The 14,440-nt window shown below is 40.6% G+C and overlaps 1 protein-coding gene and 1 non-coding gene across 6 annotated transcripts in view; one reads left to right on the top strand and one right to left on the bottom strand.

Annotated features, from left to right (window-relative positions):
* The window catches only part of Ptprc (protein tyrosine phosphatase receptor type C), a 113,217-nt gene that overhangs the window by 24,903 nt on the left and 73,874 nt on the right, over positions 1–14,440 (top strand). The window lies entirely within an intron of this gene.
* Positions 3,148–3,254, bottom strand: LOC132646641 (U6 spliceosomal RNA). The gene has a single exon (XR_009584890.1). It is a non-coding gene; the product is annotated as a U6 spliceosomal RNA (small nuclear RNA).

Here is a 14,440-nt window from a genome sequence, read left to right as displayed (position 1 = left end):
GACCTAAATAATAGAAGCAAAACACATGTATGTGTGAAGTGTGTGTGAGAGTGAAGTATGTGTGTAAAATTGTTGGTGTGCATGCATGTATTACACTCATATAGGAAATAGAGAGTAGGAACAATGGAGAGGGACTTTTGATGAGCATAGTAGGTCCTGAGCAGATTTCTTACTCTTAATACATCTTTACTGGGCTAAGGGTTTTTACTGATTATTTGTAAAAATGGTGCATTTTATGATGAAGATAAAAATAATAAAATCATTTAATAATTTTATGTAGGTAATGTAGTAAATGTAAAACAACAAGAATTTATGTTAAGGTGAGGACAACATTTATGTTAAATGTGACACAAGGACAGCATTTTAGTGTGCAGAGAGAATAAATGAGAATATGCTGAAAGGGCTTGATTCCTCAGTAGTATGACCAGAAGCAGACCTCCAGGCACAAGCACCCCACCAGCAGGGTGATCCTGATATGGTGCATTTTCCACATATGTCCACCATACATAGGCTTTGAAAAATATAGGTTCATTTTTTTCCGTCATTATTAGTTAAGTAATTTTATTCCTAAAAGTTGCCTGACCTCTTGGAAAAGTACTGCGTATTACTGTATCAGTTACCTTTGTATCCAGACATCATATAAAGTGAAGTACACATGGAGCAATAGACCCGGAGCTCCAGAGGGGCCGAGCAGCGCATGTGCCATCCAGGCCCGCTCACTGCCCTGTCACTGTAGTCCCTATGTTCTTGCCTTTTTGCCTGCCGCCTCCTGTCTTTCAAGGCTGCTACAAAACCTGTACCCTTCCTCAACCTCCTACAGGAGAACGAGGACAAAACGGCAATCATTTCTACCTGCAAGGCCTTGTCCTTTCACTTAAAGATGGAAGTCTTCCCCATTTATTGGACTATAGGTGTATCCCATGACCAATCATTGCTAGGAATACTGAGAGAGATATTGAGGAATAAAATATATCCATTTTAAAAGACTCCATTTTAGAGTTAAATGTGGAGGCATTAGGCTCTGAATAGGTTTGACATATGCGCTGTGTCTGCTAGTTGCCAAAGACACTCATGAAAACATCGCCATAAAGTTACTTTATATATTGGGTTTCCTAATGTACAATGATAAAGAAAAAAAAAAGAATGGTATTATCTCAAATGGGAGTAATTATTGACTAAGGCATGCCGACCCCCACCCACATGAGTCTTAAAATCCAGTGTTTTGTCTTAGCTGCATGGTCAATGGACTAGGGGAGGAGTGGCCATTCATTCTCTGTCACTTAGCTATGCTTCAGGATGGCAGGTAACTAGAAACAAGAGTCATATCCAGAAAGATCACAGACAAGAAAATTCCTGGTTCCTGTCTTGAAAATGTGTCTCTTCATTAAGACTACTGCACATGAGTACAAACCACGATGCATAACACACCATAAGATGTATAAAAGTATTGAAAAAAGTACAATATCCAGAGGAGTAATGTAACTTAATTCCTAAGACTTGCAAGGATTATTATGCCGCAGGCATTTTAGACATTGGCCAGCATGAAAGAATCTAGAAATAAAATCAATGTTAGAGAAGTGAAGTTATAGGGCCTACATTTATGTGCAGAATAAGGGACAGGGTGTTTAAATGCTGCACAGGAATTATCTTGTTGCTGATCCTTCATGCAGAAGTGCTTGTTAACATGCCCTAACAGTTTACCATTTAGTGTTAAGCTGGTCAGGGATGACCTTATGAAAAGAAGCATTCAGCAAAAACTGACTGATACAGATTTTTATGAATATATGGACATTTATAAATGTATATGGACAAAGTTTTATGGTGGCTAAAATTATTGACATGTAGCAGAGCTTTGAAGACTGTGTAGTAGTTTGTTTCATGTGGAAAGAAAGGGTCTAGAATATAGAAAAGCAAAAGTACCTAAACATCACAAGTGTGGACTTTCATACAGAGTGCTGTGATTCAGAGGCTTTTAGACAGAGACCGTGAGAGAGACTGGGTGCTTTAAAAATGCCGCCGCACTTGGGAGATAGTGAACAATGAATCTCTTCATTGGTTTGGGAGAAGGAACACATAATCAATGTTAAAGAGAGGATAAAGCATAAGGAATTGGGAAGGCTTGTACTGGGAGAAGGGGTAGAGGATGAGGGGAGAGGTGGAGGAGGAAGAGGAAAAGAAGGAGCAGTAGAAAGAGTTGGGGGAGGAAGAAGAAGAGGAGAAGTAGAAAGAGGAGGAGGAAAAAGAAGAGGAAGAAGAAGAGGAGAAGAAGGAGGAGGACGAGGAGTATTTCCAGAAAAACCAAATACTTTTCAAGTTAGGTGTCAAGTGTACTTGGCTGAGAGTGAAACTTGTGGGCCAGAGAAAAGCAAAGTATGGAAAGCTCTATAGGAAGAAAGAAAGGAAAGGCCAGAGGTGGTTCAGAAGCCCAGACTATCCAGGACTATATTTTTTTCTATGAAAAAATTAAGAATTTTCCAAAGGGAAACTAAGACAACAGAGAGAAAATCAGCCATCTGTGATAAGAACAGCAGCAAGTTCACCAGGGAGCTTGGGCCCATCTCACTAGGAGCTGTTTCCATGTATACAGTAGACAACATGTAGCATACAAGGTGAAGAACATGACCGCTTGGTCAATAGCCTTTAACACAAAGATCTGTTTTCTGAAGCCACCTCCAACCTTCTCTTCAGACATTTGAGCATACGACAAGAAGTGGGGGAGGAAAAGGTGGTGCTTTCTGGGTAAAGAGGTTTCACCGTTCACGAAATGTTTAAGAAGATAATCATAGAAGGTGATTTTTTACATTCTTTTTTTCTGATGTAAAATATATTTAATTAACAAAAATATCTACAAAATTATGGAAATGTTTGCTGTGACAGTCATATCCTGGGTAGTCTCTTGTTCACGAGAACACAACTTATGATACATGATACCTGCAGCGTCCAACCTCTAGGCTTACTATTACCTGTCAAATATGGCAAATATGTCCTGCGAAAGTGCCAGCTTCACCTAGAAGAAAAAGGGATTCGTGATGAAATTTTGACGAGCAAATTTGTAAAATTATGTTGTTTAAATATATTAATAAGATTGGAAATTATTTACTGATGGCTTTAATTAGCAGTGTAAAGGATGCTATAATAGATTCAGATAAAAATATGGAACGCTTCATGAATTTGAGTGCCATTCTTGCGCAGGGGCCATGCTAATCTTCTCTGTATCGTTCCAATTTTAGTATATGTGCTGCCGAAGCGAGCACGATTTTTTACATTCTTAAATACCCTTTAAAAAATAAATTAAGTAGTTTGATGAATTGCAGGTCCAGCCATGTGGCAAAGCACACTTTGCGAGAAAGGAGGGCAGAGAGCATGAAAGGAAGGGACTGGGTGTAGGTGGGTGGGCGACAGGGCACAAATCTTCAGCATCAGCTCTAAGAATTAGTCACTTGCAAAACAAACTCTCAAATCTACCAAGCTTTGAACCTTGATAATGAGCCTATTCATTTTTGTGGTTACTATGTAACCATTTACATATTTCTTTGTAACATCCGCCTAGTATGCCAGTTTGAGATGCTATTTCAACAACGGTATTTGAAGCAGAGCCCATTTATAATCCAGGATTTATCTCCACAAAGCAAATGATCAGCATACCTGTTTTGTATGTGTGCAAAAAGACACAACCCAGTGTTTGTTTTCAATGGAACCTGGAGTCTTCATTGTCCTTGACTCTTAAAGCCTACTAAATGACTATGCCACTTCACCTGAAGTGCCTCTTCCTCCTCTCTTCTTATGCTCGGTGTCCAAGAGACTTATTGCTACAGATAGTGCATTTAAATCAGGTATGCACTTAGACTTCCTTCTAGACTTTAGTGAAAGGATGCTAGCCATACTCCAGTGACGACTCTACATCCAGCCACACACTGAGAGCACCAAGTGGACTGGGTGGGCTTTTAAAACAAAACAAATAACACATGAAATTGGAGGAAGAGAAGAATTGGAAAGGAAAGGAAAAGGAGCAGATTTGATCAAACAGTTAGCACGCAGTTATGAAGTTCTCAATAAAAATAACTGATAGGGTTTAGTTTTTTTTGCTGTAATTTGCTTCCAATTTGAGTTAGTGTTTGGATTTATCTTAGGAGCTTTTATAGAGGTGTGGACATATGCAAGGTAGTTCTGGAGGGAAAGAAACCTTGGCAGAGCTCAGAGTATACAGTGGATGTGGTCTGAAATATCAAGATGTTCCTGTTGATTTTCTTAGCTTTTCTTTTTAAAGAATCAACATTGTCAGCAAAGATCTCCATGAAGGAATATTTATAATCACTGACCATCATCTTATGGTTTTAGTAGGTATAAAAATATGCTCATTTTCCTAGATACAAACCTGCATGGTTCCAGGCTTAAGGATTAGTGATTAAACAACATCCCACTGAAATATGTGAGGGAGGAATGTAAAAGAGTGTTGACACCATGGGTCTTAAAAACAAAGCTAACTGGAGAGGAGACTGAAAAACACACAGTATCATATTATTATATATTAAAGTCTGTCCTGTGCTCTGTTTTCTCCCTCTTCTGATGTCCAATCCATTTCCCTTTTAGTGAGGATTGATCATCTTACCTAGGGTCCACCTTCTTGTTTAGCTTCTTTAGGTGTACAGATTTTAGTATGTTTACTCTATACTATATGTCTAATATCCACTTATAAGTGAGTATATACCATGTGTGTCTTTCTGCTTCTGGGATACCTCACTCAGGATGATCTTTTCTAGATCCTACCATTTGCCTGCAAATTTCATGATTTCCTTGTTTTTAATTGCTGAGTGATATTCCATTGTGCAAATATACAACAATTTCTGTATCCATTCCTTCGTTGATGGACATCTGGGTTGTTTCCAGGTTCTGGCTATTATGAATAAAGCTGCTATGAACATGGTTGACCAAATGTCCTTGTTGTGTACTTGAGCATATTTTGGATATATGCCTAGGGTCCAACCACAGAGGGCCTCTGAAAGATTCTACCCAACAATGTATCAAAGCAGATGCTGAGACTCATAGCCAAACTTTGGGCAGATTGCAGGGAATCTTATGAAAGAAGAGGGAGATAGAAAGACCCGGACAAGACAGGAGCTCCACAAGAAGAGCAACAGAACCTAAAAATCTGGGCACAGGGGTCTTTTCTAAGACTGAAACTCCAACCAAGGACCATGCATGGAGATAACCTAGAACCCCTGCACACATGTAGCCCACGGCAGCTCAGTCTCCAAGTAGGTACCCTAGTAATGGGAACAGAGACTGTCTCTGACATGAACTGATGGGCCTGCTTTTTGATCACTTCCCCCTGGGGTGGGGAGCAGCCTTTCCAGGCCACAGAGGAAGACAATATAGCCAGTCCTGATGAGACCTGATAGATTAGGGTCAGTTGGAAGGTGAGGAGGACCTCACTTATTATTGGACTTGGGGAGGGTCATGGGAGGAGATGAGGGAGAGAAGGTGAGATTGGGAGGGAACATGGGAGGGGGCTACAGTGGGAATACAAAGTTAATAAACTGTAATTAATAAAAAAATAAATAAATTTTAAAAATAAGATCTGATTTGGTGAGAAGCAATTTTAATGGAGATACAAATAGCACAAATAATTGCTCCTTGTATACCCTATCTCTTTTTATTTCCTTTTTTTTTTTTTTGGACAATTTATAAATCTTTGATAATCTTTTTTGTTTTCATTTTTCATTAGTTTCGGAACAGTGTTAACTGGGGGTAACTGGTATTAGAGAAGGTGAAATATCACATGAGGTGGACTACTTATTACATTATTATTTATCACATTTTCTTAATGCATTATAGTATCAACCCTATTATTTATTTATTTTAATAAATAGATTTTATATAATATATTCCAATTAGAATTTTTCTTTCCTCACTTCCTCTGACCCAAGTCCACACCCTTTCTTTCTCTCTCTCCTTAGGATACAAATAAGTATAAAAAAATAATAATAAGAGAAAATAAAACCAAACCAGAATGGGACTTTAATTGCTATCCTTGAGCTCATTCTTGTGCTTGACGGGATTTTAAAAGACCTTTTGTTCAGTTGGGCATGGTGGCACAATCCTATCAGGCTAGCAGCTGAGAGGCAGAAATGAGAACATCCCTCAGACAGGCCAATGGCAGTGTGGTCTACACAGAGTGCCAGGCCAGTGACGTATTCTTGGTGAGAATGTGCGCTGGCTCAACAGCTCTACTCTGTTATCTCCCGCTCACTTGCCTGCTCTGCAGCTCCTCTAGCAGCACCCTGAAAGGGCTGTACACACAGCTATAGCATCCACCTGGATCCTTTCTTTAATAAATTAAATCCAGTGGAGTAAGCTTAAATATTTACTTGACACCACCTTTCAAAGTGGCTTGACCTTACTGATAACTTCCTTTCTGAAAGTCTGGGCTCTCCCGGGTTCTACCTGAAACTCTTAGTTTTACTTACGTCTAGCTCTTGGACCTTGTGCTGCTATGTTTAACCATTCTAAGGACTCCCTCCTTTCCCTCCATGCTATCTAAAGGACATCGCATATTCCACTGTTTCATTTGTTTTCTAAGTTGATTTCTCTGTCTCTGTCTCTGCTCTTTCTTCTATAGTAAAGACCTGTTTTGCCAGTGGTATACTCGACACCTCTGACAAATGTCCCATTGATACCATGAGTTCCCCTTTATCAAAATTGAACTCAAAACTTGTGTTAAGCTGCCTTGCTCTGGAGTTCTGTCTAACGATTCTACCCACTCACTCCAGCTGAAAATTTAGGTCATCTTCCATAATGCTATTTTCAGGTGTAAAGTATTAGTTTGTTTGTTTTTTTTTTTCTTTGAACATGCCCACTTCTACTTGGACTGCCACAACTCTGACTTGGGCCACTTGTATTTCAACAGTAGTTTCTAGGATTGCCATACTCCACAGCTCTCTTTTCCTTGCTAAGGAAACATCCAATAACAAAGGATAACTACTTGTGTCTTTCCTGTTATGAAATTCTAGAGGGGGCCTGCCATTTTTTCAGAGCCTGAGCTTAGATCCTGATTGGTCAGAGTTCATCCTGGTGAGGTCATTTGTTTTGGCAATGCTGCTGCTTAGACCAATGAGAGATAAAAACATTTCAGTGAAACTGCTCCTTCATCTTAAAAACAGACAAATCCTCGGGCTAGACCAATGTCCTGTTGCTGGTGCTATTTTTGGAGAATTTAACACTCAGTCATTTTGAGGTCAAGCAAGTGGCTAGACCATTGCCTTGTAGTTGTCATAACTAAAATAAGTGTAGAATATTAGGTTGGATAATATGTGTTAGGATATAATTAACCCAGATTTGTTAGATAATAAATCGTTGGGGTTTAATCCAGGAGTTTTCTTATTTCACTTCCTAAATGCAGCAAGAACATTACATTTCAAACCATTTTACAGCCTCTTCATCCACAGCCTCATGTCCAGACTTCTACTCCTAACTTCCTCTTTACTCAAAACCCAGATGTTCACCTACTTCCCAGCAGCCCACGGCTCAGGCGCAGACATTTCAGCTGTGCTCAGAGGCCTTTAGTCACCAGAATATAATTTTCTTTCCTAAAATTTGACAAGGACCCTTTGACCTCAAACCACTTCCCGTGTTTAGGACCCAGCCCAGAGCCTCAAGGCTGTCCCCTCAGTCAAGCAATCAGTGCAGACTAGCCATGAAGGGGATGCCAGAGCTTCTACTCCCACCATTGGATGAACTCACAAGTAGTGAATGGGGGTTTTGTAAAGCAGTCTTGAGTATGGAGGATAGAAGAGGCAGCATTGCTAGGCTTTAATCAAGAAGTTTCCTTATTCCTTAAGTCCTGGTATGTGACATGGTGTTTTCTGCCATCTTGATCCCTGCCATGTTCACAGCTGTTGTAATGATGGGTCAAGGTTACAAGAACTTTCCCGGTGTTCCACAAAAATTCCCAATTTCAAAGCAGTTAGTTCAAAGGATGGAGACAAGTTGCTTTAGATTTCCTTAAAGTGTTAACAAAGAAGACCTACAGAGTCAACTACCCTGGGCCCATGGGGGCTCAGAGAGCCTGAACCACCAATCACAGAGCATGTGCAGCCTAGTCCTAGGCCCCTGCACACATGTAGCAGATGCACAGCTTGGTCTTCATAGGAATCCCACAACAACTGGAGCGGAGGCGCTCGCTGACTCTGAGGCCCACCTTTGGATCCTGTTTCCCTTAGCTGGGCTGCCTGGTCTGGCCTCAGTGGGAGAGGATGAGCCTAGACCTGCTTCAACTAATGTGCTAGGGTCGGCTGGTACCCATGGGGGACCTCTCCCTTCTCTGAAGAGAAGAGGGGAGAATAGGAGAAGGAGTGCATAAGGGGGGACTAGGAGGAGAGAAGTTGGCTACAATTCAAATATAACATAAGGAAGGAAGGAAGGAAGGAAGGAAGGAAGGAAGGAAGGAAGGAGGGAAGGAAGGAAGGAAGGAAGGAAGGAAGGAAGGAAGGAAGGAAGGAAGGAAGGAAATAACAGAGAGTGTGCACATGTGCGTGAGCACACACTCACTCACAAAACCCTGTAATTTGGAAACAGCTTTAGATTATAGATGCACTACAGAGAACGTATGGATTCCCATGCACTGTCAGCTCAGAACGTGCTGATAGTAATATTTGTCAAAATGTACATTTACTAACAGTAACAATCAGTGGTACAATACTGCTAGATAAATTATAGCCTCTGCTTGAATCCCATGGATTTTTTTTTAACTGAATGCTCCCCCCCTTTTTTTTACAATAGCATCCAGCACAGGACTCCCATGCTGGATGTGATAATGACACTCCCTCTGGGCTCCTCCTGTAATATAGGCTCTGTCTTCGCTTTCTATAACCTTGAACCTTTCAGTTGCTAGATGTGCAGAGTATTCTTGCATCTAGGTTATATGCTGTGTAATTTGAATGTTTAAGTGCTTTCCTGAACATGAATGCCAATTGCAAATAAAGTTCAGGATAATTTTGTTATTAAAACTAACATACCTTTTAGGATTACATAATTTTCCATTAACAACATATTGCTGAATGTCCACCGCCCTGAAGCTCAGGCATTTATGGTTTCTGCACTACTACCCTGTGAGCACAGTGAGTCTCCACACCCCACACCTTGCAATGAATATAGCTGAACGCGTGCTACAGCTTGCAGGAGCACAGGGAGCCATGGCACCGCACACTGTACCATGAAGGTAGGTGAGCGCACATCACAATCTGCACTCACAAACACTAGTGAGTATACAATTCCTTGTGAAACGATGTTTTATCTATGTGCGTGACACCCTTTCTGTAAGTGGTCATCTCCTGCCCGTGTTCAGTTTGCCTTCCTGGCCTTGACAATCGCAAACTATCATCCTGGAGGGGCTACTCGGGGGCCGATTCTCTATGGACTCTATCTGGGGCTCACTGCTCCATGGCAACACAGGCTTTCTTCATCTCTCCAGTGCTCAGATAAAAAGAAAAACAAACTGTTAGGCTCTAGTTCAAGCAGTGCTAAGAGACAGTCCGGACTAAAGCTTCAGTGTCTCAGCTCTCTGTCATTGAAACAGCCCATAGCCTGACAGGACACCTTACAGAAACAGTAAGCTGGAAATGGTAACGGACTGGCATTGGGGAATAGGAGGAACACTAAAAGCTTTGTAATTTAGTAACAGAACCTGCAGAGAACGATGTGACAATACGTAAAACAATGTATTCATTGTATTCGTCTGAATACAATGCTGTGTACTTCAGCAGATTACTAACACAGGGTTAGACAAATCCGTAGACACTACATCTTTTCAAGTTCTCATCACTCACTGCCACCATGTATACTATTGCCAGAGCCCACTCACTTACTTAATTCTGAAGTTGCACCATATGTATTTTTGAAGGCGTCACCAATCTTTGCAATGTTAATGCATCCAGTAGAACAGCCATTTTACTGTACTAAAATGTGTCTACTTGTTATGTAAGCATCTTCAAACTATGGATATTGTATACAATTTTTGCTCTAAAGGCAAAATATAAGATGGCTGTTTTTCAGTTCTCATATGAATGAAGTACTTCATGAAAAGACACACAGCTAAAATATGCCTTCAAATATATTTATTTGAGAAGCAATCAACATTAACTCATAATTCAAATGATATTTATTATACCAATTTAAATAAATAGAAGTACATGAGTTCAATGGATGACCCTAATTAGCAGTAGATAACAGTTAATGTTGATATAAGAATGATGTGTGTTCTCTAGGTGGTTACACTAAAATTTCTTTTTTTAACTCACAAAATTCATCCTATGTCATTGCCATAAGCTTAGCTGCTAGACTACACTTTTGGGATTGGTATTACTTAATCAAAAATGTGATCAGCACTCAAATAACATGAATTTCATCTGTTATAACAGAAATTTCTGTGACTAGAAGCCCCAATTTTAATGATTAAAGATTAAATGTAATATTTCAGCATCATCCTTGATATTTCTAAAGTATTTCTCAGTCTCAGACACCTTAAACCGTAAACTAGTTTTGCCATATAAGCCTGCCTTTACTTCGTGACCAAATACAGCTTTTACTCTTTTGAAAAGCATATATATCATTCATCAAATCACATTAATAAGAATAATCTAACTAGTTTCAACCTGATTCCCTCCTCACATGGAATAATCTAGTTACATTATCATGAGATAAAATGGTGAGAAAAAGAAAAACAAATCCGTGAGTCCTTTATAAGAATCTCGATAAAAATGCTCTTCCTAATCTGACAGACTGTGCCAAGAGCTGTATAACTGATGTCATACACCACACACTTGTCAGTAAGTTACACGAATGACAGTACATTGGCAAAATTGTAATTTGGACAGAGTACCAGTTTCTTCCTTCTCCTCATCGCCCCTCCCCCCCTGACCTTTCAGTTAATTTTTGAGACAGGCTCTTGCTATGCAGCACAGGCCAACTCACACTCCTCATCTTCCTCACTCAGCCTCTGCTGTGCTTCAGCACAGGAGCGTTCCACGTGTGTTTCCCCTCCCCCCAATAGATTCAATTATTTCCAAAGGAAGGTAAGATCCTTTTTCTTAATCTACCTCTTCATTAAACCAGTGGCCAAACTACTGCAATGGGTGGTGGAATTTCTGTGGAAACTGCTGGCTTCATTGAAAGGGCAAGTGGCGAAGGCCGGGAGAGCTGTTGGAGAAAGTCGCAGTAAGAAGAACAGCGCTCCTCCCTTAGTGGCAGTCAGAGCATGGCTGCGCATGTGACTCGTGATTCACATGTGAATGCTGTGGTGAACAATCAGTGAAAGAGAGACGTGAATCCAAAAAGACAGATTATGAGCAATTTTGCCCAGTTTACCCTCCAAATGACTCTGACGGCCAAGCAATTGCCACAGCTATTTCATTTGCTCAATCCAGCCCATACCGGTGTTGATGGGGAGGGTTGATCCTGCATGCCAGGAAGCCTAAAGGAGTTATGCTCTGAGGTTTTAGTGTAGCTCTCTTATGATAGGCTCAACCTAAAGTGTTCTTTGACGTTTGAATATTCTTCAGTGGATCAGAGGAGTCAAATAAACAGGAACCAACAAAGAAGCCTTTACTTGTTTCACTCAGTTGTGAAAACATTTTTGGACAGTTATGCAACATGAGAAACCAGTGGCTGAAGAGTGTCAGTAAGTGAGGGAAGGTTCCCTGTTGATCTACAGGAGGCAGTTCCAGAGCCTTCCTGGCCTGGCATTGTTCTGAGGATATCCAGGGACCCGGGATCAGAAGAGCCTCTCTGAGGGTAGCAGGTCTTACTGCACAGAGATAGACTTGAGTGTGACTGGTCACTTGAAAATCTGGTGCCTTGCTGGGCTGAAGTCTTCATTGTCACTAATCAGTGTCAGTTTGATAACATTTCTTCAAAGCCTTCTATGGGATGGGGACATACAAGGGCACGCCACAGTGAATGTGAGAAGCATGTTCAGGCTGCAGAGCACGTTGTGTGCGGAGATCTGGGAGTATCACTCAGACTGTGTTTTTGTTCAGCCAAAGGAAATAATATCGCAAGAATTAGAAGAAGAGTTTTGTAGCAATCTTATTCGAGGCAGTAAGCGTTTAGATGCCTCGTTTGTAATGATAACATGGAGTTTTGTAGGATGCTTGAAGAAATGAACCATAACAGAAGATTATTAGTCCCCCTCTGTAATCTAAAATCCTCTTCTTGTGTTGCTTTAAATAATAATAATATCCCACATCTGTACTAGATATTATGATTTTAGATCTGTGGACAAAATCTCAATTATTACTCATTTTATTTTTAATTAATAATACTTGTGCAAATTTATGGGTACAATGTGATGGAAAATTTGATATATACATTATATAACATTGATCCAATCAGGGCAATTAATGTATTTATTTCTGCAATCACTTAGAAACTCAAAACTCTTTTTAGTTCACTTGAAATATGTACCATTTCAAACTCTAATCACACAGTTGTCCTGTTTAACCATCGTTCTGTGTAATTATGAAGTGCCTCCATTCTGCCTCTCCCCTCTCCTCACTGGTATCTGATAACTATAGTCCTCACTGTGTCTTATGTCTAAAGCTTTTTAGATTCCACATATGCTGAAGATTATGGAGTATTTGCCTATTTTTGCCTAGATAATTTCAGTTAACCATATCCTCTGACTTCATCCATGCTTTCACAAAGCAAGATTCCTTTTGTTTTTTGTGGCTAAATAGTATTCTTCCACAGTAGAACTCATTTTCTGTATTGTTACATATGCTGATGGACACTTAGGTTTCCATTTCCTGGCTACTGTTAGCAGAGCTGCAATGAACAGGGATGCTCAGACACCTACAGAGCGTAGTGACTTCATTTCCTCTGTATATGTTACCAGAAGCCCAAGAGTGAGATTGCTGGGTGTTAAACCTACACAAGATCCTAACTGTCTCGAGGTTCAAAACCAGATTAGTTCCACATAGTACAAAGTCCAGTTCATTCCTGAACACAGGTATTGATGTTTCAGGGTATCAGTTTGCATTTTGTTCTCCATTACATGAATATAAGTGTAGATATGTATGGAAATTCAGAAGTGCATGAAAATGTCAAGAGGGAACACAGCAGTATCTGATGAAAAGGAAACCCACAGATGCCCTTTCTCACAGTGTGTTGAAACACACCATTGCTGCAATGTTAGTGCCACAGGACCAAAGGTACGAACATGAGTCTACACCAAAAATACTTACTCTTTTCTTTTCATAAACCAGACACTCTGTGGGGCACAAAGAATTCTGATTCTACCAGCTTCTTTCAGAGACAGGTTTGGTGAAGTCAGAATGCTTCAAGACAGCAATTGCTAATTTGTTGAGGCCCTCAGGAAGTAGACACTATAACCTTTGTGTAACTGAAGGCCAACTAATGCAAAGTAAGTAGCAAGGAGTGCAGAAATTGCTACTAAGAATATTTTAATAGGAAAGACAAAATTCAGGGCTCCTTGGAGTCTGGTTGAAGTTGTAGTGTGCTCAGGAATGCTGGGGAAGTTGATGATAAGGAATGTGCACAAAGGCTGGGGGGTTGGAGGGACGGTGCCTGACCTAGGGAAAAGACAGAAAAGGACACGGAAGTGGCAGGCCTCAGGCATCAGGTGTCCAAGGACTTTGTTCCAAACTTGAGGAAAATGGTGGGAAATGAATTCTCAGAACCTTCTACTACTCAGTGAAGCATTTTGGAGCTTTGAGGAAATCAGGTTCTTTGGATTCTGGCTGACTGACCTGGGATTTACATTCAGTACTGTTGCTTGCTCTACTAAGAAGCAGCTTACTTAAGCCATCTGTGTCTTCCTTTCTTATTTAATAAACCAAGATTCGTCAAAAAGGACAGTGCTTCTCAACCTTCCAACTTTAATACAGTCCCTCATTTTGTGGTGATCCCCAACCCATAAAATCACTCGTTGCTACTTTGTAACTGTAATTCTGCTACTGTTGTGAGTTGTAAATGTCTGTGTTACCTGATGGGCTTAGGTGACACCTGTGAAGGGGCTGATCTGCCCCCAGAGAGTTGCCACCCAAAGGGTGACAACTGCTCATCCAGAGCTTAGCTTTAAGTAGCTGATGGACCTCATGAAAAGGAAGGTTTCTCAACCCTCAAGAACTCTTTCTGGGGCTGAGAATGTAACTCAGTTGGCAGAGTGCTTGCATAGCATGTATAGTCCTGGGACTGATTCCCAGCATCCCATGCAGCCAGGCATTCCAGTAAGGTCAGCCCTAGAGAAGTAAAGGAAGGAGGACAAGAAATCAAAGGTCGTCCTTGGCTAAGCAAAGAGTTGGAGGGCAGGTTGGCTACATGTGACCCTATCTCAAATGCATAAACAAAAAGAATGTGTGTGAGCTCCTGAGAATTGGAGGTCTAGGGGTGGAGCTAGGAGGCCAGAGAAGGAAAACCAGAACCA

This window comes from Meriones unguiculatus, chromosome 11 (assembly GCF_030254825.1).
Source record: "Meriones unguiculatus strain TT.TT164.6M chromosome 11, Bangor_MerUng_6.1, whole genome shotgun sequence".
Lineage (NCBI taxonomy): Eukaryota > Metazoa > Chordata > Mammalia > Rodentia > Muridae > Meriones > Meriones unguiculatus.
Note: the sequence above shows the minus strand (reverse complement) of the source record. Positions and strands in the feature narration are given on the sequence as shown.